This window comes from Anomaloglossus baeobatrachus, chromosome 4 (genome assembly GCF_048569485.1).
Source record: "Anomaloglossus baeobatrachus isolate aAnoBae1 chromosome 4, aAnoBae1.hap1, whole genome shotgun sequence".
In the NCBI taxonomy this organism is placed as follows: domain Eukaryota; kingdom Metazoa; phylum Chordata; class Amphibia; order Anura; family Aromobatidae; genus Anomaloglossus; species Anomaloglossus baeobatrachus.
This window is the reverse complement of record NC_134356.1, coordinates 164,996,376-165,021,913: the sequence shown is the minus strand read 5'-3', so window position 1 is coordinate 165,021,913 and position 25,538 is coordinate 164,996,376. Positions and strand designations below refer to the sequence as shown.

The 25,538-nt window shown below is 42.5% G+C and overlaps 1 long non-coding RNA gene across 2 annotated transcripts; it reads right to left on the bottom strand.

The window, feature by feature from the left end:
* Positions 1–1,548: 1,548 nt before the first annotated feature.
* On the bottom strand, positions 1,549–2,906 carry LOC142301325 (uncharacterized). 2 transcript variants are annotated; one of them, XR_012752764.1, is made up of 4 exons: positions 2,832–2,906; positions 2,031–2,088; positions 1,714–1,805; positions 1,549–1,608 (listed from the first exon to the last, which is right to left on the bottom strand). It is a non-coding gene; the product is annotated as an uncharacterized LOC142301325 (long non-coding RNA). The 2 variants fall into 2 exon arrangements; XR_012752763.1 differs by lacking the exon at positions 2,832–2,906 and adding an exon at positions 2,169–2,279.
* Positions 2,907–25,538: the final 22,632 nt, after the last annotated feature.

The window sequence follows — 25,538 nt, the reverse complement described above, 5'->3', positions numbered from 1 at the left end:
CTAGTTTTAAACTAACACCTGTTTTTACTCTATTTCTAACCCATGGTCTAACCCTAACCTTAATCCAGGATTCAACCATAATCCTCACCTCTGGCCTAACCCAAACCTAAACTTTAAATTCTGGGATAAACTAACTTTAACTGCTGGACAAACCCTATTTCTAGCTCCTGGTCTGACCCTAACTCCTGTTTTAACTCTATTCCTAACCCATGGTCTAACCCTAACCCTAACCTTAACCCAGGACTCAAACCTAATCCTCACCTCTGGCCTAACCCAAACCTAAACCTTAAATTCTGGGATAACCTAACTTTAACTGCTGGACTGACCCTATTTCTAGCATCTCGTCTGAACCTAACATCTGTTTTAACTCTATTCCTAACCCATGGTCTAACGCTAACTCTCGTCTTAACCCAGGACCCAACTTTAATGCTCACCTCTGACCTAACCTAAACCTTAAATTCTGGGATAACCTAACTTTAACTGCAGGACTAAACCTATTTTTAGCTTCTGGTCTGACCCTAACTCCTGTTTTAACTCTATTCCTAACCCATAGTCTAACCCTAACCCTAACCTTAACCCAGGACCCAACCCTAATCCACAGCTCTGGGTTAATCTAAACCTTATATTCTGTATTAACCTAGGTTAAACTGCTGGACTAACCCTATTTCTAGCCCCTAGTTTTAAACTAACTCCTGTTTTTACTCTATTCATAACCCATGGTCTAACCCAAACCCTAGCCTTAACCCAGGACCCAACCCTAATCCTCACCTCTGGCTTAACCCAAACCTTCAACTCTGGCTTAACATAGGTTAAACTGCTGGACTAACCCTATTTCTAGCCCCTAGTTTTAATCTAACTCCTGTGTTTCCTCTATTCCTAACTCATGGTCGAACCCTAACCATAGCCTTAACGCAGGACTCATCCCTAATTCTCACCTTTGGCCTAACCCAAACCTAAACCTTAAATTCTGGGATAACCTAACTTTAACTGCTAGACTAACCCTATTTCTAGCTTCTGGTCTGACCCTAACTCCTGCATTAACTCTATTCCTAACCCATAGTGTAACCCTAACCCTAGCCTTAACCCAGGACTCAACCCTAATTCTAACCTCTGGTTTAACCTAAACAATAAATTCTGGCTTAACCTAGGTTAAACTGCTGGACTAACCCTTTTTCTAGCCCCTAGTTTTAAACTAACTCCTGTTTTTACTCTATTTCTAACCCATGGTCTAACCCTAACCCTAGCCTTAACCAAGGAGCCAACCCTAATCTTCACCTCTGACTTTACCTAAACCATAAATACTGGGATAACCTAACTTTAACTGCTGGACTAACCCTATTTCTGACCAATGGTCTGACCCTAACTTGTGCTTTAACTCTATTCCTAATTAAATACAGAAAAGTCCGGCTGCAACTGCTACAGATAGGTGCTATCGGGTAATAAATTAGTAACAAGTAATGGGGAACCCGAGCACTCAATAAGAGAGGAGAGGAAAATTTGAATGCGAGTGTTTTTATTCACAACCAACAAAAATTGCAAAATGTGAACCCTGACACAAAAGCAACAAACCAACGCTTCGGTTTATCAGACCTTTCTCAAGGTAGTTGCCTGTGGAGGTAAAAGTACACCGTGAGTATATATATACACAAGTGTGACAGACAGCAATATATACAAATATACATTTATACACCTATATACAGGATATGTACATACTTATAATAGAGACGCAGAGGTATACGGGTCACAGGGACAGCCGTCAGGGTAGAGGGTAAGTGGAGGGCGTCACATTCAGCATTAAGCGGTATCTGGCAGTTTAGAAATAATATGCATAAGAAGAAGCACCACAATGCAATATGAGGAAGTCAGGACACTGTCCGCTGGATGATACAGATGGCAATAGAATCATGTAATAGGTACATAGGAACATTATATTCCTCATTGAAGAAAGCACAAGTACATCAGTTAAGTACATATATGCATGACCATTTTACATGGAAAGAGATAGTAATCAAGGTAGCAGAACTACATACCAGAATGGTGGTGATGTGAGGATTAAACACAGAGGCAGAGGAGGAGAGGAGAAGACGCCTGGAAGGAAAGTCACAAGCATTAGAGAATGGTAAGCAGAGATAGTGAGAGGTCCACAGGGGGAGGATGCACTGGGTTACCTGCTCATAGAGGACCATATAGTGCTGGAACAGCGGTGGCAGTGGTGATGGCAGCGTAGGTGTACTGGGCTGGGGAGCACCATTATAAGGAGAACACTGAGTGGAGCGTCACTTCCGGTTTGGACGGGGCGCAATGCATGGTGGGAAAGTGTCCACTGCACATGTGCGTGATGTCAGCAGTGCTGGGCAGGTGTTGGGAGGGGCTGGGCACATGAGCTTTGGGTCTGACAGGAACAGAGACATGTCAGTCATGTCGAGGGGTGTGAGCATGACGTCAGTAGTGTGGGATGAGTGCTAGGCAGGGTCAGGACACTGAGCGCTGAGTATGATAGGATAAGGGATGTGTCCATCATAGAAAGAGGTGTGGGCATAATGTAGGGAAGAAACTACAGGCAAAATCCTAAAGTCTGTTAGAGGCATGGATGTGTCAGTAATGTAAGTGTGTAATAAGCATGGTATGGATGTGGCAGCAGTGGTATAGTGTGAGCACATAGAGGGCCTAATATGGATATGGGAATATAAGTGGTGTATGAGTAAGAGATACAGGAGGGGGAACATAGGCACTGAGCAGGAGTGAGTGAATGTGAACATGCTAGAGGCTGCGATCTGTATCCACTGGGAGGGCTAAGGATACACTCAGTGTACTGGATGGAGTATAGTTACCTGTCAGGAGGCCCAAATGTGCAGAAGAGTGCTATAGTGGCCCGTGAGTGAAGGAGAAAGGATACTAGGATACCTAGAAGGAGAAAAGGAAGCAAGTACAGGTGTCAGTATCAATACATAGTAAAAAATGATTGATAGGGGAAAAATAAACATACAACTGCAGCGTAATCAATCTTATAAAGGTTGCAATTTGGAGAAATGCACGCATAGCACAAAATATGTAATAATGAGTCGTGGAAATAGTCAGAGAACTAGACATGAACCTCATATTCTCGGTTGAGGCCATGGGGTTCCAGGGTTTGGAGGGTATGAATCCAATAAGATTCCCTCTCACGTAGTAATTGGATGCGATTTCCAGGGTTTGGAGGGTATGAATCCAATATGATTCCCTCTCACATAGTAATTGGATGCGATTAACTCTATTCCTAACCCATGGTCTAACCCTAACCCTAGCCATAACCCAGGACCCAACCCTAATCCTCACCTCTGACTTAACTTAAACCTTAAATTCTGGCTTAACCTAAGTTTAACTGCTAGACTAATGCTATTAATAGCCCCTGGTCTGAAATTAACTCCTGCTTTAACTCTATGCCTAACCAATGGTGTAACCCTAACCCTATCCTGAACCAAGGACTCAACCCTAATCCTCACTTCTGACTTAACCTAAACTTTAAATACTGGGATAACCTAACTTTAACTGCAGGACTAACCCTATTTCTAGTTTGTGGTCTGACCCTAACTGCTGTTTTAACTCTATTACTAACCCATGGTCTAACCCTAACCCTAGCCTTAACCCAGGACCCAATCCTAATCCTCACCTCTGGCTTAACCTAAACCTGAAATACTGAGATAACTTAACTTTACTTGCTGTGCTAACCCTATTTCAAGCTACTGGTTTGACCCTAACTCCTGTTTTAGTTCTAATCCTAACCCATCGTCTTACCCTAACCCTAGCCTTAACCCAGGACTTAACCTTAATCCTCACCTCTGGCCTAACCCAAACCTAATCCTTAAATTCTGGAATAACCTAACTTTAACTGCAGGACTAACCCTATTTCTAGCTCGTCTGACCCTAACTCCTGTTTTAACTCTATTACTAACCCATGGTCTAACCTTAACCCTAGCCTTAATTTCGGACCCAACCCAAATCCTCACCTCTGCCATAACCTAAACCTTAAATTCTGGGATAACCTAACTTTAACTGCTGGACTCACCCTATTTCAAGCCACTGGCCTGACCCTAACTCCTGCTTTAACTCTATTCCTGACCCATGGTGTAACCCTAACCTTAGCCTTAACCCAGGACCCAACCCTAATCCTCACCGCTGACTTAACCTAAACCTTAAATTCTGGGATAACCCAACTTTAACTGCTGGACTAACCATGGGTTAGTAATAGAGTTAAAACAGGAGTTAGGGTCAGACCACGAGCTAGAAATAGGGTTAGTCCTGCAGTTAAAGTTAGGTTATTTCAGAATTTAAGGTTTAGGTTTGGGTTAGGCCAGAGGTGAGGATTAAGTTTAAGTCCTGGGTTAAGGCTAGGGTTAGGGTAAGACGATGGGTTAGGATTAGAACTAAAACAGGAGTTAGGGTCAGACCAGTAGCTTGAAATAGGGTTAGTCCAGCAATTAATGTTAAGTTATCTCAGGTTTAGGTTAAGCTAGAGGTGAGGATTAGGGTTGGGTCCTGGGTTAAGGCTAGAGATAGGGTTAGACCATGGGTTAGTAATAGAGTTAAAACAGGAGTCAGATAACCTAACTTTAACTGCTGGACTAACCCTATTTCTAGCTCCTGGTATGACTCTAACTGCTTTTTAACTCTATTCTAACCCATGGTCTAACCCTAGCCTTAACCCAGGACCAAATCCTAATCCTAACCTCTGGCTTAACCTAAACCTTAAATTCTGGCTTAACCTAAGATTAACTGCTGGACTAACCCTATTTCTAGCTCCTAGTCTCTCCCTAACTCCTGTTTTAACTCTATTCCTAACCCATAGTCTAACCCTAACCCTAGCATTAACCCAGGACCCAACCCTAATCCACACCTCTGACCTAACCTAAACCTTAAATACTGGGATAACCTAACTTTAACTGCTGGACTAACCCTATTTCTAGCTCCTGGTCTGACCCTAACTCCTGTTTTAACTCTAATCCTAACCCATGGTCTAACCCTAACCCTAACCTTAACCCAGGACTCAAACCTAATCCTCACCTCTGGCCTAACCCAAACCTAAACCTTAAATTCTGGGATAACCTAACTTTAACTGCTGGACTAACCCTATTTCTAGCATCTCGTCTGAACCTAACATCTGTTTTAACTCTATTCCTAACCCATGGTCTAACGCTAACTCTCGTCTTAACCCAGGACCCAACCCTAATGCTCACCTCTGACCTAACCTAAACCTTAAATTCTGGGATAACCTAACTTTAACTGCGGGACTAAACCTATTTTTAGCTTCTGGTCTGACCCTAACTCCTGTTTTCACTCTATTCCTAACCCATAGTCTAACCCTAACCCTAGCCTTAACCCAGGACCCAACCCTAATCCACACCTCTGACCAAACCTAAACCTTAAATACTGGGATAACCTAACTTTAACTGCTGGACTAAACCTATTTCTAGCTCCTGGTTTCACCCTAACTCCTGTTTTAACTCTATTCCTAACACGTGGTTTAACCCTAACCCTAGCCTTTAACCCAGGACCCAACCCTAATCCTCACCTCTGGGTTAATCTAAACCTTAAATTCTGGCTTAACCTAGGTTAAACTGCGGACTAACCCTATTTCTAGCCCCTAGTTTTAAACTAACACCTGTTTTTACTTTATTTCTACCCCATGGCCTAACCCTAACCCTAACCTTAACCCAGGATTCAACCCTAATCCTCACCTCTGGCCTAACCCAAACCTAAACTTTAATTTCTGGGATAACCTAACTTTAACTGCTGGACTAACCCTATTTCTAGCTTCTGGTCTGACCCTAACTTTTGTTTTAACTCTATTCCTAACCCATGGTCTAACCCTAACCCTAGCCTTAACCCAGGACCCAACCCAAATCCAAACCTCTGGGTTAATCTAAACCTTATTTTCTGTCTTAACCTAGGTTAAACTGCTGGACTAACTCTATTTCTAGCCCCTAGTTTTAAACTAACTCCTGTTTTTACTCTATTCATAACCCATGGTCTAACCCAAACCCTAGCCTTAACCCAGGACCCAACCCTAAGACTCACCTCTGGCTTAATCCAAACCTTCAATTCTGGCTTAACATAGGTTAAACTGCTGGACTAACCCTATTTCTAGCCCCTAGTTTTAAACTAACTCCTGTGTTTCCTCTATTCCTAACTCATGGTCGAACCCTAACCATAGCCTTAACACAGGACTCATCCCTAATCCTCACCTTTGGCCAAACCCAAACCTAAACCTTAAATTTTGGGATAACCTAACTTTAACTGCTAGACTAACCCTATTTCTAGCTCCTGGTCTGACTCTAACTCCTGCTTTAACTCTATTTCTAAAGCATAGTGTAACCCTAACCCTAGCCTTAACCCAGGACTCAACCCTAATCCTAACCTCTGGCTTAACCTAAACAATAAATTCTGGCTCAACCTAGGTTAAACTGCTGGACTAACCCTATTTCTAGCCCCTAGTTTTAAACTAACTCCTGTTTTTACTCTATTCCTAACCCATGGTCTTACCCTAACCCTAACCTTAACCCAGGACTCAACCCTAAACCTCACCTCTGGCCTAACCCAAACCTAAACCTTAAATTCTGGGATAATCTAACTTTAACTGCAGGCCTAACCCTATTTCTAGCTCGTGGTCTGACCCTAACTCCTGTTTTTACTCTATTCCTAACTTATGGTCTAACCCTAACCCTAGCCTTAACCCAGGACCCAACCCTAATCCTCACCTCTGACTTAACCTAAACCTTAAATACTGGGATAACCTAACTTTAACTGCAGTACTAACCCTATTTCTAGCACCTGGTTTGACCCTAACTCCTGCTTTAACTCTATTCCTAACCCTTGGTCTAACCCTAACCCTAACCTTAATCCAGGACTCAACCCTAAACCTCACCTCTGGCCTAGCGCAAACCTAAACCTTTAATTCTGGGATAACCTAACTTTAACTGCTGGTTTAACCCTATTTCTAGCTCGTGGTCTGGCCCTAACTCCTGTTTTTACTCTATTACTAACCCATGGTATAACCCTATCCCTAGCCTTAACCCAAGACCCAACCCTAATCCTTACCTATGGCTTAACCTAAACCTTAAATTCTTGCTTAACCTAACTTTAACTGCTGGACTAACCCTGTTTCTAGCTCCTTGTCTGACCCTAACTCCTGTTTTAACTCTATTCCTAACCCATGGTCCAACCCTAACCCTAGCCTTAACCCAGGACCCAACCCTAATCCTCACCTCTGTCTTCACCCAAACCTTCAATTCCGGCTTAACATAAGTTAAACTGCTTGACTAAACCTATTTCTAGCCCCTAGTTTTAAATAACTCCTGTTTTTCCTCTATTCCTAACCCATGGTCTAACCCTAACCCTAGCCTTAACTCAGGACTCATCCCTAATCCTCACCTCTGGCCTAACACAAACCTAAACCTTAAATTCTGGAAAAACCTAACTTTAACTGCTGGACTAACCCTATTTCTACCTCCTGATCTGATCATAACTCCTGCTTTTACTCTATTCCTAATTCATAGTGTAACCCTACCCTAGCCTTATCCCAGGACCCAACCCTAATCCTCACCTCTGGCTTAACCTAAACATTAAATTCTGGCTTAACCTAGGTTAAACTGCTGGACTAACCCTATTTTTACACCCTAGTTTTAAACTAACTCCTTTTTTTACTCTATTCCTAATCCATGGTCTAACCCTAACCCTAGCCTTAAGCCAGGACCCAACCCTAATCCTCACCTCTGACTTAACCTAAACCTTAAATACTGGGATAACCTAACTTTAACTGCTGGACTAACCCTATTTCTAGCTCCTGGTCTGACCCTAACTCCTGTTTTAACTCTATTCCTAACCCATAGTGTAACCCTAACCCTAGCCTTAACCCAGGACCCAACCCTAATTCTCACCTCTGGTTTAACCTAAACATTAAATTCTGGCTTAACCTAGGTTAAACTGCTGGACTAACCCTATTTCTATCCACTAGTTTTAAACTAACTCCTGTTTTTACTCTATTCCCAACCCATGGTCTAACCCTAACCCATGCCCTAACCCAGGACACAACCCTAATCCTCACCTCTGACTTAACCTAATTCTTAAATACTGGGATGACCTAACTTTAACTGCAGGACTAACCCTATTTCTAGTTCCTTATCTGACCCTATCTCCTGTTTTAACTCTATTCCTAACCCATAGTGTAACCCTAACCCTAGCCTTAACCCAGGGCTCAACCCTAATCCTAACCTCTGGCTTAACCTAAACAATACATTCTGGCTTAACCTAGGTTAAACTGCTGGACTAACCCTATTTCTAGCCCCTAGTTTTAAACTAACTCCTGTTTTTACTCTATTCCTAACCCATGGTCTAACCCTAACCCTAGCCTTAACCCAGAACCCAACCCTAATCCTCACCTCTGACTTAACCTAAACCTTAAATACGGGGATAACCTAACTTTAAATGCAGGACTAAGCCTATTTCTAGCTCCTGGTCTGACCCTAACTCTTATTTTAACTCTATTCCTAACCCATGGTCTAACCCTAACCCTAACCTTAACCGAGGACTCAACCCTAATCCTCACCTCTGCTCTAACCCAAACCTAAACCTTAAATTCTGGGATAACCTAACTTTAACTGCTAGACTAACCCTATTTCTGGCTCCTGGTCTGACCCTAACTCCTGTTTTAACTCCATTCCTAGCCCATAGTCTAACCCTAACTCTAGCCTTAACCCAGGACCCAACCCTAATCCACACCTCTGACCTAACCTAAACCTTAAATACTGGAATAACCTAACTTTACATGCTGGACAAACCCTATTTCTAGCTCCTGGTCTGACCCTAACTCCTGTTTTTACTCTATTCCCAACCCATGGTCTAACCCCAACCCATGCCCTAACCCAGGACACAACCCTAATCCTCACCTCTGACTTAACCTAATTCTTAAATACTGGGATAACCTAACTTTAACTGCAGGACTAACCCTATTTCTAGTTCCTGGTCTGACCCTAACTCCTGTTTTAACTCTATTCCTAACCCATGGTCTAACCCTAACCCTAACCTTAATCCAGGACTCAACCCTAATCCTCACCTCTGGCCTAACCCAAACCAAAACCTTAAATTCTGGGATAACCTAACTTTAACTGCTGGACTAATCCTATTTCTAGCCTCTGGTCTGAACCTAACTACTCTTTTAACTCTACTCCTAACCCATGGTCTAACCCTAACCCTAGCCTTAACCCAGGACCCAACCCTAATCCTCACCTCTGGCTTAACCCAAACCTTCAATTCTGGCTTAACATAGGTTAAACTGCTGGACTAACCCTATTTCTAGCCCCTAGTTTTAAACTAACTCCTGTTTTAACTCTATTATTAACCCATGGTCTAACCCTAACCCCAGCCTTAACCCATGACCCAACACTAAACCTCACCTATGGCTTAAACTAAACCTTAAATTCTGGTTTATCCTAACTTTAACTGCTGGACTAACCCTATTTCTAGCTCGTGGTCTGACCCTACCTCCTGTTTTAACTCTATTATTAACCCATGGTCTAACCCTAACCCCAGCCTTAACCCATGACCCAACCCTAAACCTCACATATGGCTTAACCTAAACCTTAAATTCTGGTTTAACCTAACTTTAACTGCTGGACTAACCCTATTTCTAGCTCGTGGTCTGACCCTAACTCCTGTTTTAACTCTATTCCTTACCCATGGTCTAACACTAACCCTAACCTTAACCCAGGACTCAACCTTAATCGTCACCTCTGGCCTAACCCAAACCTTAACCTTAAATGCTGGGATAACCTAACTTTAACTGCTGGACTAACCCTATTTCTAGCTCCTGGTCTGACCCTAACTCCAGTTTTAACTCTATTCCTAACCCATGGTAACCCTAACCTTAACCCAGGACTCAACCTTAATCCTCACCTCTGGCCTAACCCAAACCTTAACCTTAAATGCTGGGATAACCTAACTTTAACTGCTGGACTAACCCTATTTATAGCTCCTGGTCTGACCCTAACTCCAGTTTTAACTCTATTCCTTACCCTTGGTCTAACACTAACCCTAACCTTAATCCAGGACTCAACCCTAATCCTCACCTCTGGCCTAACCCAAACCAAAACCTAAAGTCTGGGATAACATAACTTTAACTGCTGGACTAACCCTATTTCTAGATTCTGGTCCGAACCTAACTCCTGTTTTAACTCTATTCCTAACCCATGGTCTAACCCTAACCCTAGCCTTAACCCAGGACCCAACCCTAATCCTCACCTTTGGCTTAACCCAAACCTTCAATTCTGGCTTAACATAGGTTAAACTTCTGGACTAACCCTATTTCTAGCCCCTAGTATTAAACTAACTCCAGTTTTTCCTCTATTCCTAACCCATGGTCTAACCCTAACCCTAGCCTTAACACAGAACTCATCCCTAATCCTCACCTCTGGCCTAACCCAAACCTAAACCTTAAATTTTGGGATAACCTAACTTTAACTGCTGGACTAACCCTATTTCTAGCTCCTGGTCTGACCCTAACTCCTGCTTTAACTCTATTCCTAACTCATGGTGTAACCCTAACCCTAGCCTTAACCCAGGACCCAACCCTAATTCTCACCTCTGGCTTAACCCAAACGTTAAATTCTGGTTTAACATAACTTTAACTGCTGAACTAACCCTATTTCTAGCTCGTGGTCTGACCCTACCTCCTGTTTTAACTCTATTATTAACCCATGGCCTAACCCTAACCCCAGCCTTAACCCATGACCCAACCCTAAACCTCACATACGGCTTAACCTAAACCTTAAATTCTGGTTTAACCGAACTTTAACTGCTGGACTAACCCTATTTCTAGCTCGTGGTCTGACCCTTACTCCAGTTTCAACTCTATTCCTAAACCATGGTCTAACCCTAACCCTAGCCTTAACCCAGGACCCAACCCTAATCCTCACCTCCGGCTTAACCTAAACCTTAAATTCTGGCTTAACCTAGGTTAAACTGTTGGACTAACCCTATTTATAGCTCCTGGTCTGACCCTAACTCCAGTTTTAACTCTATTCCTAAACCATGGTCTAACCCTAAGCCTAGCCTTAACCCAGGACCCAACCCTATTCCTCACCTCTTGCTTAAACCAAACCTTCAATTCTGGTTTAACATCGGTTAAACTGCTGGACTAACCCTATTTCTAGCGCCTAGTTTTAAACTAACTTTTATTTTTCCACTATTCCTAACCCATGGTCTAACCCTAACCCTAGCCTTAACACAGGACTCATCCCTAATCCTCACCTCTGGCCTCACCCAATCCTAAACCTTAAATTCTGGAAAAACCTAACTTTAACTGCTGGACTAACCCTATTTCTACCTCCTGATCTGATCATAACTCCTGCTTTAACTCTATTCCTAATCCATAGTGTAACCCTACCCTAGTCTTATCCGAGGACCCAACCCTAATCCTCACCTCTGGCTTAACCTAAACATTAAATTCTGGCTTAACCTAGGTTAAACTGCTGGACTAACCCTATTTTTACACCCTAGTTTTAAACTAACTCCTGTTTTTACTCTATTCCGAACCCATGGTCTAACCCTAACCCTAGCCTTAACCCAGGATTCAACCCTAATCCTCACCTCTAACTTAACCTAAACCTTAAATACTGGGATAACCTAACTTTAACTGCTGGACTAACCCTATTTCTAGCTCCTGGTCTGACCCTAACTCCTGTTTTAACTCTATTCCTAACCCATGGTCTAACCCTAACCCTAGCCTTAACCCAGGACCCAACCCTAATACTCACCTCTGTCTTCACCCAAACCTTCTATTCCGGCTTAACATAAGTTAAACTGCTGGACTAACCCTATTTCTAGCCCCTAGTTTTAAATAACTCCTGTTTTTCCTCTATTCCTAACCCATGGTCTAACCCTAACCCTAGCCTTAAACAAGGACTCATCCCTAATCCTCACCTCTGGCCTAACCCAAACCTAAACCTTAAATTCTGGGATAACCTAAATTTAACTGCTGGACTAACCCTGTTTCAAGCCCCTGGTCTGACCCTAACTCCTGCTTTAACTCTATTCTTAACCCATAGTGTAACCCTAACCCTAGCCTTAACCCAGGACCCAACCCTAAATCTCACCTCTGGCTTAACCTAAACATTAAATTCTGGCTTAACCTAGGTTTAAGTGCTGGACTAACCCTATTTCTATCCACTAGTTTTAAACTAACTCCTGTTTTTACTCTATTCCCAACCCATGGTCTAACCCCAACATATGCCCTAACCCAGGACACAACCCTAATCCTCACCTCTGACTTAACCTAATTCTTAAATACTGGGATAACCTAACTTTAACTGCAGGACTAACCCTATTTCTAGTTCCTGGTCTGACCCTAACTCCTGTTTTAACTCTATTCCTAACCCATGGTCTAACCCTAACCCTAACCTTAATCCAGGACTCAACCCTAATCCTCACCTCTGGCCTAACCAAAACCAAAACCTTAAATTCTGGGATAACCTAACTTTAACTGCTGGACTAATCCTATTTCTAGCCTCTGGTCTGAAACTAACTACTGATTTAACTCTATTATTAACCCATGGTCTAACCTTAACCCCAGCCTTAACCCATGACCCAACACTAAACCTCACCTATGGCTTAACCTAAACCTTAAATTCTGGTTTAACCTAACTTTAACTGCTGGACTAACAATATTTCTAGTTCGTGGTCTGACCCTAACTCCTGTTTTAACTCTATTCCTAACCCATGGTCTAACACTAACCCTAACCTTAACCCAGGACTCAACCTTGATCCTCACCTCTAGCCTAACCCAAACCTTAACCTTAAATGCTGGGATAACCTAACTTTAACTGCTGGACTAACCCTATTCCTAGCTCCTGGTCTGACCCTAACTCCAGTTTTAACTCTATTCCTAAACCATGGTCTAACCCTAACCCTAGCCTTAACCCAGGACCCAACCCTAATCCTCACCTCTGGCTTAACCTAAACCTTAAATTCTGGCTTAACCTAGGTTAAACTGCTGGACGAACCCTATTTATAGCTCCTGGTCTGACCCTAACTCCAGTTTTAACTCTATTCCTTACCCTTGGTCTAACACTAACCCTAGCCTTAATCCAGGACTCAACCTTAATCCTCACCTCTGGCCTAACCCAAACCAAAACCTTAAATTCTGGGATAACCTAACTTTAACTGCTGGACTAACCCTATTTCTAGCTTCTGGTCTGAACCTAACTCCTGTTTTAACTCTATTCCTAACCCATGGTCTAACCCTAACCCTAGCCTTAACCCAGGACCCAACCCTAATCCTCACCTTTGGCTTAACCCAAACCTTTAATTCTGGCTTAACATAGGTTAAACTTCTGGACTAACCCTATTTCTAGCCCCTAGTATTAAACTAATTCCAGTTTTTCCTCTATTCCTAACCCATGGTCGAACCCTAAATCTAGCCTTAACACAGGACTCATCCCTAATCCTCACCTCTGGCCTAACCCAAACCTAAACCTTAAATTTTGGGATAACCTAACTTTAACTGCTAGACTAACCCTATTTCTAGCTCCTGGTCTGACACTAACTCCTGCTTTAACTCTATTCCTAACTCATGATGTAACCCTAACCCTAGCCTTAACCCAGGACCCAACCCTAATTCTCACCTCTGGCTTAACCCAAACCTTAAATTCTGGTTTAACATAACTTTAACTGCTGAACTAACCCTATTTCTAGCTCGTGGTCTGACCCTACCTCCTGTTTTAACTCTATTATTAACCCATGGTCTAACCCTAACCCCAGCCTTAACCCATGACCCAACCCTAATACTCACCTCTGGCTTAACCTAAACCTTAAATTCTGGTTTATCCTAGGTTAAACTGCTGGACTAACCTTATTTCTAGCTCCTGGTCTGACCCTTACTCCAGTTTTAACTCTATTCCTAAACCATGGTCTAACCTTAACCCTAGCCTTAACCCAGGACCCAACCCTAATCCTCACCTCCGGCTTAACCTAAACCTTAAATTCTGGCTTAACCTAGGTTAAACTGTTGGGCTAACCCTATTTATAGCTCCTGGTCTGACCCTAACTCCAGTTTTAACTCTATTCCTAAACCATGGTCTAACCCTAAGCCTAGCCTTAATCCAGGACCCAACCCTAATCCTCACCTCTTGCTTAAACCAAACCTTCAATTCTGGCTTAACATAGGTTAAACTGCTGGACTAACCCTATTTCTAGCGCCTAGTTTTAAACTAACTTTTTTTTTTCCACTATTCCTAACCCATGGTCTAACCCTAGCCTTAACACAGGACTCATCCCCAATCCTCACCTCTGGCCTCACCCAATCCTAAACCTTAAATTCTGGAAAAACCTAACTTTAACTTCTGGACTAACCCTATTTCTACCTCCTGATCTGATCATAACTCCTGCTTTAACTCTATTCCTAATCCATAGTGTAACCCTACCCTAGCCTAATCCCAGGACCCAACCCTAATCCTCACCTCTGGCTTAACCTAAACATTAAATTCTGGCTTAACCTAGGTTAAACTGCTGGACTAACCCTATTTTTACACCCTAGTTTTAAACTAACTCCTGTTTTTTCTCTATTCCTAACACATGGTCTAACCCTAACCCTAGCCTTAACCCAGGACCCAACCCTAATCCTCACCTCTGACTTAACCTAAACCTTAAATATTGGGATAACCTAACTTTAACTGCTGGACTAACCCTATTTCCAGCTCCTGGTCTGACCCTAACTCCTGTTTTAACTGTATTCCTAACCCATGGTCTAACCCTAACCCTAGCCTTAAACAAGGACTCATCCCTAATCCTCACCTCTGGCCTAACCCAAACCTAAACCTTAAATTCTGGGATAACCTAACTTTAACTGCTGGACTAACTCTATTTCTTGCTCCTGGTCTGACCATAACTCCTGTTTTAACTGTATTCCTAACCCATGGTCTAACACTAACCCTAGCCTTAAACAAGGACTCATCCCTAATCCTCACCTCTGGCCTAACCCAAACCTAAACCTTAAATTCTGGGATAACCTAACTTTAACTGCTGGACTAACCCTATTTCTAGCTCCTGGTCTGACCCTAACTCCTGTTTTAACACTATTCCTAACCCATGTTCTAACCCTAGCCTTAACCCAGGACCCAACTCTAACCCTCACCTCTTGCTTAATCTAAACCTTAAATACTGGGATAACCTAACTTTAACTGCTGGACTAATCCTATTTCTAGCTCCTCGTATGACCCTAACTCCTGTTTTAACTCTATTACTAACCCAAGCTCCAACCCTAACCCTAGCCTTAACCCATGACCCAACCCTAATCCTCACCTCTGGCTTAACCTAAACCTTTAATTCTGGCTTAACCTAAGTTTAACTGCTGCACTAACCCTATTTCTAGGCCCTGGTCTTACCCTAACTGCTGCTTTAACTCTATTCGTAACCCATGGTATAACCCCAATCCTAGCCTTAACCCAGGACCCAACCCTAATCCACACCTACAACTTAACCTAAACCTTTAATTCTGGCTTAACCTAAGTTTAACTGCTGGACTAACCCTATTTCAAGACCCTGGTCTGACCCTAACTCCTGCTTTAACACTATTCCTAACCCATGGTGTAAACCTAACTCTAGACTTTACCTTCCACCCAACCCTAAACCTCACCTCTGGCTTAACCTAAACTTTAAATTCTGGCTTAACCTAAGTTTAACTGCTGGACTAACCCTATTTCAAGACCCTGGTCTGACCCTAACTCCTGCTTTAACACTATTCCTAATCCATGGTGTAACCCTAACCCTAGCCTTAACCCACGACCCAACCCTAATCCTCACCTCTGGCTTAACCTAAACCTTAAATTCTGGCTTAACCAAGGTTAAACTGGAGGACTAACCCTATTTCTAGCCCAAAGTTTTAAACTAACTCCTGTTTTTACTCTATTCCTAAACCATGGTCTAACCCTAACCCTAGCCTTAACCCAGGACACAACCTTAATCCTCACCTCTGACTTAACCTAAAACTTAAATACTGGGGTAACTTAACTTTAACTGCTGGAAAAACCCTATTTCTAGCTCCTGGTCTGACCCTTACTCCTGTTTTAATTCTAATCCTAACCCATCGTCTAACCCTAACCCTAGCCTTAAACCAGGACTTAACCCTACTCCTCACCTCTGGCCTAACCCAAACCTAAACCTTAAAATCTGGGATAACCTAACTTTAACTGCTGGACTAACCCTATTTCTAACTCGTGGTCTGACCCTAACTGCTTTTTTAACTCTATTCCTAACCCACGTTCTAACCCAAACTCTAGCCTTTACCCAGGACCCAACCCTAATCCTCACCTCTGACCTAACCTAAACCTTCAATACTGGGATAACCGAACTTTAACTGCTGGACTAACTCTATTTCTAGCTCGTGGTGTGACCCTAACTCCTGTTTTAACTCTATTCCTAACCCATGGTCTAACCCTAACCCTAACCTTAACCCAGGACTCAATCCTAATCCTCACCTCTGGCCTAACCCAAACCTAAACCTTAAATTCTGGGAAAACCTAACTTTAACTGCTGTACTAACCCTATTTCTAGCTCCTGGTCTGACCCTAACTCCTGTTTTAACTCTATTCCTAACCCATGGTCTAACGCTAACCCTAGCCTTAACCCAGGACTCAACATTAATCCTCACCTGTGGCCTAACACAAACCTAAACCTTAAAATCTGGGATAACCTAACTTTAACTGCTGGACTAACCCTATTTCTAGCTCCTGGTCTGACCCTAACTCCTGTTTTAACTCTAATCCTAACCCATGGTTTAACCCTAACTCTAGACTTAACCCAGGACCCAACTCTAATCTTAACCTCTTGCTTAATCTAAACCTTAAATTCTGGCTTAAACTATGTTAATTTGCTGGAATAACCATATTTCTAGCCCCTAGTTTTAAACTAACTCCTGTTTTTACTCTATTCCTAACCCATGGTCTAACCCTAACCCTAACCTTAATCCAGGACACAACCCTAATCTTCATCTCTGGCCTAACCCAAACCTAAACCTTTAATTCTGGGATAACCTAACTTTAACTGCTGGACTAACCCTATTTCTAGCTCGTGGTCTGACCCTAACTCCTGTTTTAACTCTAATCCTAACCCATGGTCTAACCCTAACCCTAACCTTAATCCAGGACACAACCCTAATCCTCATCTCTGGCCTAACCCAAACCTAAACCTTTAATTCTGGGATAACCTAACTTTAACTGTTAGACTAACCCTATTTCTAGCCCCTGGTCTGACCCTAACTCCTGCTTTAACTCTATTTCTAACCCATGGTGTAACCCTAACCCTAGCCTTAACCCAGGACCCAAACCTAATACTCACCTCTGGCTTAACCGAAACCTTAAATTGTGGCTTAACCTAAGTTTAACTGCTGAACTAACCCTATTTCTAGCCCCTGGTCGGACCCTAACTCCTGCTTTAACTCTATTCCTAAGCCATGGTGTAACCCTAACCCTATCCTTAACCCAGGACTCTTCCCTAATCCTCACCTCTTGCCTATCCCAAACCTAAACCTAAATTCTGGGATAACCTAACTTTAACTACTGGACTAACCCTATTTCTAGCTCCTGGTCTGACCCTAACTCCTGTTTTAAATCTATTCCTAACCCATGGTCTAATTCTAACCCTAGCCTTAACCAAGGACTAAACCCTAATCCTCACCTCTGGCCTAACCCAAACTTAAACATTAAAATCTGGGATATCCTAACTTTAACTGCTGGACTAACCCTATTTCTAACTCTTGGTCTGGCCCTAACTCCTGTTTTAACTCTATTGCTAACCCATAGTCTAACCCCAACCCGAGCCTTAAACTAGGAGCCAACCCTATTCATCACCTCTGTTTTAACCTAAACCTTAAATTCTGGCTTAACATAGGTTAAACTACTGGACTAACCCTATTTCTAGCCCCTAGTTTTAAACTAACTCCAGTTTTTACTCTACTACTAACCCATGGTCTAACCCTAACCCTAGCCTTAACCCAGGACTCATCCCTAATCTTCACCTCTGGCCTAACCCAAACCTAAACCTTAAATTCTGGGATAACCTAACTTTAACTGCTGTACTAACCCTATTTCTAGCTCCTGGTGTGACCCTAACTCCTGTTTTAACTCTATTCCTAACCCATGGTCTAACGCTAACCCTAGCCTTAACCCAGGACTCAACATTAATCCTCACCTGTGGCCTAACACAAACCTAAACCTTAAAATCTGGGATAACCTAACTTTAGCTGCTTAACTAACCCTATTTATAGATCATGGTCTGACCCTAACTCCTGTTTTAAATCTATTACGAACCCACGGTCTAACCATAACTCTACCCTTAACCCAGGATCCAACCCTAATCCTCACCTCTGGCTTAACCTAAACCTTAAATTCTGGATTAACTCAAGTGTAACTGCTGGATTAACCCTGTTTCTAACTTTTGGTCTGTTAATAATTCCTGTTTTACCTCTGTACCTAACCCATGGTCTAACCCTTACCCTATCCTTAACCCAGGACTCTTCCCTAATCCTCACCTCTTGCCTATCCCAAACCTAAACCTAAATTCTGGGATAACCTAACTTTAACTACTGGACTAACCCTATTTCTAGCTCCTGGTCTGACCCTAACTCCTGTTTTAAGTCTATTCCTAACCCATGGTCTAATTCTAACCCTAGCCTTAACCAAGGACTAAACCCTAATCCTCACCTCTGGCCTAACCCAAACTTAAACATTAAAATCTGGGATATCCTAACTTTAACTGCTGGACTAACCCTATTTCTAACTCTTGGTCTTGCCCTAACTCCTGTTTTAACTCTATTGCTAACCCATAGTCTAACCCCAACCCGAGCCTTAAACTAGGAGCCAACCCTATTCATCACCTCTGTTTTAACCTAAACCTTAAATTCTGGCTTAACATAGGTTAAACTACTGGACTAACCCTATTTCTAGCCCCTAGTTTTAAACTAACTCCTGTTTTAACTCTATTCCTAACCCATGGTCTTACCCTAACCCTAGCCTTAACCCAGGACCCAAACCTAATCCTCCCCTCTGACTTAACCTAAAATTTAAATACTGGGATAACCTAACTTTAAATGCTGGACTAACCCTATTTCTAGCTCTTGGTCTGACACTAAATCCTTTTTTAACTCTATTCCTAACTTATGGTCTAACCCTTACTCTAGCCTTAACCCAGGTTGCAACCCTAAGACTCACCTCTGTCTTAACCTAAACCTTAAATTCTGGGATAACCTAACTTTAACTGCTGGACTAACCCTATTTCGAGCTCCTGGTCTGACCCTAACTCCTGTTTTAACTCTATTCCTAACCCATAGTCTAACCCTAACCCTAGCCTTAACCTAGGACCCAACCCTAATCCTAACCTCTGGCTTAACCTAAACCTTAAATACTGGGATAACTTAACTTTAACTGCTGGACTAACCCTATTTCTAGCTCCTGGTCTGACCCTTACTCCTGTTTTAATTCTAATCCTAACCCATCGTCTAACCCTAACCCTAGCCTTAAACCAGGACTTAACCCTACTCCTCACCTCTGGCCTAACCCAAACCTAAACCTTAAAATCTGGGATAACCTAACTTTAACTGCTGGACTAACCCTATTTCTAACTCGTGGTCTGACCCTAACTGCTTTTTTAACTCTATTCCTAACCCACGTTCTAACCCAAACTCTAGCCTTTACCCAGGACCCAACCCTAATCCTCACCTCTGACCTAACCTAAACCTTCAATACTGGGATAACCGAACTTTAACTGCTGGACTAACTCTATTTCTAGCTCGTGGTGTGACCCTAACTCCTGTTTTAACTCTATTCCTAACCCATGGTCTAACCCTAACCCTAACCTTAACCCAGGACTCAATCCTAATCCTCACCTCTGGCCTAACCCAAACCTAAACCTTAAATTCTGGGAAAACCTAACTTTAACTGCTGTACTAACCCTATTTCTAGCTCCTGGTCTGACCCTAACTCCTGTTTTAACTCTATTCCTAACCCATGGTCTAACGCTAACCCTAGCCTTAACCCAGGACTCAACATTAATCCTCACCTGTGGCCTAACACAAACCTAAACCTTAAAATCTGGGATAACCTAACTTTAGCTGCTTAACTAACCCTATTTATAGATCATGGTCTGACCCTAACTCCTGTTTTAAATCTATTACGAACCCACGGTCTAACCATAACTCTACCCTTAACCCAGGATCCAACCCTAATCCTCACCTCTGGCTTAACCTAAACCTTAAATTCTGGATTAACTCAAGTGTAACTGCTGGATTAACCCTGTTTCTAGCTTTTGGTCTGTTAATAATTCCTGTTTTACCTCTGTACCTAACCCATGGTCTAACCCTTACCCTATCCTTAACCCAGGACTCTTCCCTAATCCTCACCTCTTGCCTATCCCAAACCTAAACCTAAATTCTGGGATAACCTAACTTTAACTACTGCACTAACCCTATTTCTAGCCCCTGGTCTGACCCTAACTCCTGCTTTAACTCTATTTCTAACCCATGGTGTAACCCTAACCCTAGCCTTAACCCAGGACCCAAACCTAATCCTCACCTCTGGCTTAACCGAAACCTTAAATTGTGGCTTAACCTAAGTTTAACTGCTGAACTAACCCTATTTCTAGCCCCTGGTCGGACCCTAACTCCTGCTTTAACTCTATTCCTAAGCCATGGTGTAACCCTAACCCTAGCCTTAACCAGGGACCCAACCCTAATCCTCACCTCTGTCTTCACCTAAATCTAAAATTCTGGCTTAACGTAGGTTTAACTGCTGGACCAACCCTATTCCTAGCCCATAGTTTTAAACTAACTCCTGTTTTAACTCTATTCCTAACCCATGGTCTAACCCTAACCCTAGCCTTAACCCAGGACCCAACCCTAATCCTCACCTCTGGCCTAACACAAACCTAAACTTTAAATTCTGGGATAACATAACTTTAACTGCAGGACTAACCCTATTTCTAGCTCCTGTTCTGACCCTAACTCCTGTTTTAACTCTATTCCTAACCCATGGTCTTACCCTAACAATAGCCTTAACCCAGGACCCAAACCTAATCCTCCCCTCTGACTTAACCTAAAATTTAAATACTGGGATAACCTAACTTTAAATGCTGGACTAACCCTATTTCTAGCTCTTGGTCTGACACTAAATCCTTTTTTAACTCTATTCCTAACTTATGGTCTAACCCTTACTCTAGCCTTAACCCAGGTTGCAACCCTAAGACTCACCTCTGTCTTAACCTAAACCTTAAATTCTGGGATAACCTAACTTTAACTGCTGGACTAACCCTATTTCGAGCTCCTGGTCTGACCCTAACTCCTGTTTTAACTCTATTCCTAACCCATAGTCTAACCCTAACCCTAGCCTTAACCTAGGACCCAACCCTAATCCTAACCTCTGGCTTAACCTAAACCTTAAATACTGGGATAACTTAACTTTAACTGCTGGACTAACCCTATTTCTAGCTCCTGGTCTGACCCTTACTCCTGTTTTAATTCTAATCCTAACCCATCGTCTAACCCTAACCCTAGCCTTAAACCAGGACTTAACCCTACTCCTCACCTCTGGCCTAACCCAAACCTAAACCTTAAAATCTGGGATAACCTAACTTTAACTGCTGGACTAACCCTATTTCTAACTCGTGGTCTGACCCTAACTGCTTTTTTAACTCTATTCCTAACCCACGTTCTAACCCAAACTCTAGCCTTTACCCAGGACCCAACCCTAATCCTCACCTCTGACCTAACCTAAACCTTCAATACTGGGATAACCGAACTTTAACTGCTGGACTAACTCTATTTCTAGCTCGTGGTGTGACCCTAACTCCTGTTTTAACTCTATTCCTAACCCATGGTCTAACCCTAACCCTAACCTTAACCCAGGACTCAATCCTAATCCTCACCTCTGGCCTAACCCAAACCTAAACCTTAAATTCTGGGAAAACCTAACTTTAACTGCTGTACTAACCCTATTTCTAGCTCCTGGTCTGACCCTAACTCCTGTTTTAACTCTATTCCTAACCCATGGTCTAACGCTAACCCTAGCCTTAACCCAGGACTCAACATTAATCCTCACCTGTGGCCTAACACAAACCTAAACCTTAAAATCTGGGATAACCTAACTTTAGCTGCTTAACTAACCCTATTTATAGATCATGGTCTGACCCTAACTCCTGTTTTAAATCTATTACGAACCCACGGTCTAACCATAACTCTACCCTTAACCCGGGATCCAACCCTAATCCTCACCTCTGGCTTAACCTAAACCTTAAATTCTGGATTAACTCAAGTGTAACTGCTGGATTAACCCTGTTTCTAACTTTTGGTCTGTTAATAATTCCTGTTTTACCTCTGTACCTAACCCATGGTCTAACCCTTACCCTATCCTTAACCCAGGACTCTTCCCTAATCCTCACCTCTTGCCTATCCCAAACCTAAACCTAAATTCTGGGATAACCTAACTTTAACTACTGGACTAACCCTATTTCTAGCTCCTGGTCTGACCCTAACTCCTGTTTTAAGTCTATTCCTAACCCATGGTCTAATTCTAACCCTAGCCTTAACCAAGGACTAAACCCTAATCCTCACCTCTGGCCTAACCCAAACTTAAACATTAAAATCTGGGATATCCTAACTTTAACTGCTGGACTAACCCTATTTCTAACTCTTGGTCTGGCCCTAACTCCTGTTTTAACTCTATTGCTAACCCATAGTCTAACCCCAACCCGAGCCTTAAACTAGGAGCCAACCCTATTCATCACCTCTGTTTTAACCTAAACCTTAAATTCTGGCTTAACATAGGTTAAACTACTGGACTAACCCTATTTCTAGCCCCTAGTTTTAAACTAACTCCAGTTTTTACTCTACTACTAACCCATGGTCTAACCCTAACCCTAGCCTTAACCCAGGACTCATCCCTAATCTTCACCTCTGGCCTAACCCAAACCTAAACCTTAAATTCTGGGATAACCTAACTTTAACTGCTGTACTAACCCAATTTCTAGCTCCTGGTCTGACCCTAACTCCTGTTTTAACTCTATTCCTAACCCATGGTCTAACCCTAACCCTAGCCTTAACCCAGGACCCAACCCTAATCCTCACCTCTGACTTAACCTAAACTTTCAATACTGGGATAACCTAACTTTAACTGCTGGACTTACCCTATTTCTAGCTCGTGGTCTGACCTTAACTCCTGTTTTTACTGTATTCCTAACACATGGTCTAACCCTAATCCTAGCCTTAACCCAGGACTCATCCCTAATCATCACCTCGCTCTTAACCTTAACCTTAAATTCTGGCTTAACCTAAGTTTAACTGCTGGACTAACCCTTTTTCTAACCCCTGGTCTGACCTTAACTACTGCTTTAACTCTATTCCTAACCCATGGTGTAAACCTAACCCTAGCCTTAACCCAGGACTCAACCCTAATCCTCACTTCTGACCTAACCCAAGCCTAAACCTTAAATTCTGGGATAACCTAACTTGAACTGCAAGACTAACTCTATTTCTAGCTCCTGTTCTTACCCTAACTCCAGTTTAACTCTATTCCTAACCCATAATCTAACCCAACTCTAGCCTTTTCTCCAGGACCCAACCCTAATGCTCACCTCTGACCTAACCTAAACCTTCAATACTGGGATAACCGAACTTTAACTGCTGGACTAACTCTATTTCTAGCTCGTTGTCTGACACTAACTCCTGTTTTAACTCTATTCCTAACCCATGGTCTATCCCTAACCCTAACTTTAACCCAGGACTCAACCCTAGTCCTCTTCTCTGACCTAACCCAAGCCTAAACCTTAAATTCTGGGATAACCTAACTTGAACTGCAAGACTAACTCTATTTCTAGCTCCTGTTCTTACCCTAACTCCAGTTTTAACTCTATTCCTAACCCATGGTCTAACCCCAACTCTAGCCTTTAACCAGGACCCAACCTTAATCCTCACCTCTGGCTTAACCTAAACCTTTAATTCTGGCTTAACCTAACTTTAACTGCTGCACTAACCCTATTTCTAGCCCCTGGTCTGACCCTAGCTCCTGCTTTAACTCTATTCGTAACCCATGGTATAACCCCAATCCTAGCCTTAACCCAGGACCCAACCCTAATCCTCACCTCTAACTTAACCTAAACCTTAAATTCTGGCTAAAATTAGGTTAAACTGCTGGACAAACCCTATTTCTAGCCCTTAATTTTAAACTAACTCCTGTTTTTACTCTATTCCTAACCCATGGTCTAACCCTAACCCTAGCTTTAACCAAGGATTTAACCCTAATCCTCACAATTGGACTAAAACAAACCTAAACCTTAAATTCTGGGATAAGCTAACTTTAACTGCTGGACTAACCCTATTTCTAGCTCCTGGTCTGACCCTAACTCCTGTTTTAACTCTATTACTATCCCATGGTCTAACCCTAACCACAGCCTTAACCCAGGACGCAACCCTAATCCTCACCTCTGGTTTAACCTAATCCTTAAATTCTAGCTTAACCTAACTTTAACTGCTGTACTAACCCTATTTCTTTCTCCTATTCTGACCCTAACTCCTGTTTTACCTCTGTACCTAACCCATGGTCTAACCCTTACCCTATCCTTAACCCAGGACTCATCCATAATCCTCACCTCTGGCCTAACCCAAACCTAAACCTTAAATTCTGGAATAACCTTACTTCAACTACTGGACTAACCCTATTTCTAGCTCCTGGTCTGACCCTAACTCCTGTTTTAAGTCTATTCCTAAACCATGGTCTAACCCTAACCCTAGCCTTAACCAAGGACTAAACCCTAATCCTTACCTCTGGCCTAACCCAAACTTAAACCTTAAAATCTGGGATAACCTAACTTTAACTGCTGGACTAACCCTATTTCTAGCTCTTGGTCTGAACCTAACTCCTGTTTTAACTCTATTGCTAACCCATGGTCTAACCCTAACCCTAGCCTTAAACTAGGAGCCAACCCTAATCCTCACCTCTGTCTTAACCAAAACCTTAAATTCTGGCTTAAAATAGGTTAAACTACTGGACTAACCCTATTTCTTGCCCCTGGTTTTAAACTAACTCAAGTTTTTACTCTATTACTAACCCATGGTCTAACCCTAACCCTAGCCTTAACCCAGGACTCATCCCAAATCCTCACCTCTGGCCTAACCCAAACCTACACCTTAAATTCTGGGATAACCTAACTTTAACGGCTGTACTAACCCTATTTTTAGCTACTGGTCTGACACTAAATCCTGTGTTAACTCTATTCCTAACCCATGGTCTAACCCTAACCCTAGCCTTAACCCAGGACCCAACCCTAATCTTCACCTCTGACTTAACCTAAACCTTCAATACTGGGTTAACCTAACTTTAACTGTTGGACTAACCCTATTTCTAGCTCGTGGTCTGACCTTAACTTCTGTTTTAAACTCTATTCTTATCCCATGGTCTAACCCTAACCTTAACCCAGGACTCATCCCTAATCCTCACTTCTTGCTTAACCAAAACCTTTAATTCTGGCTT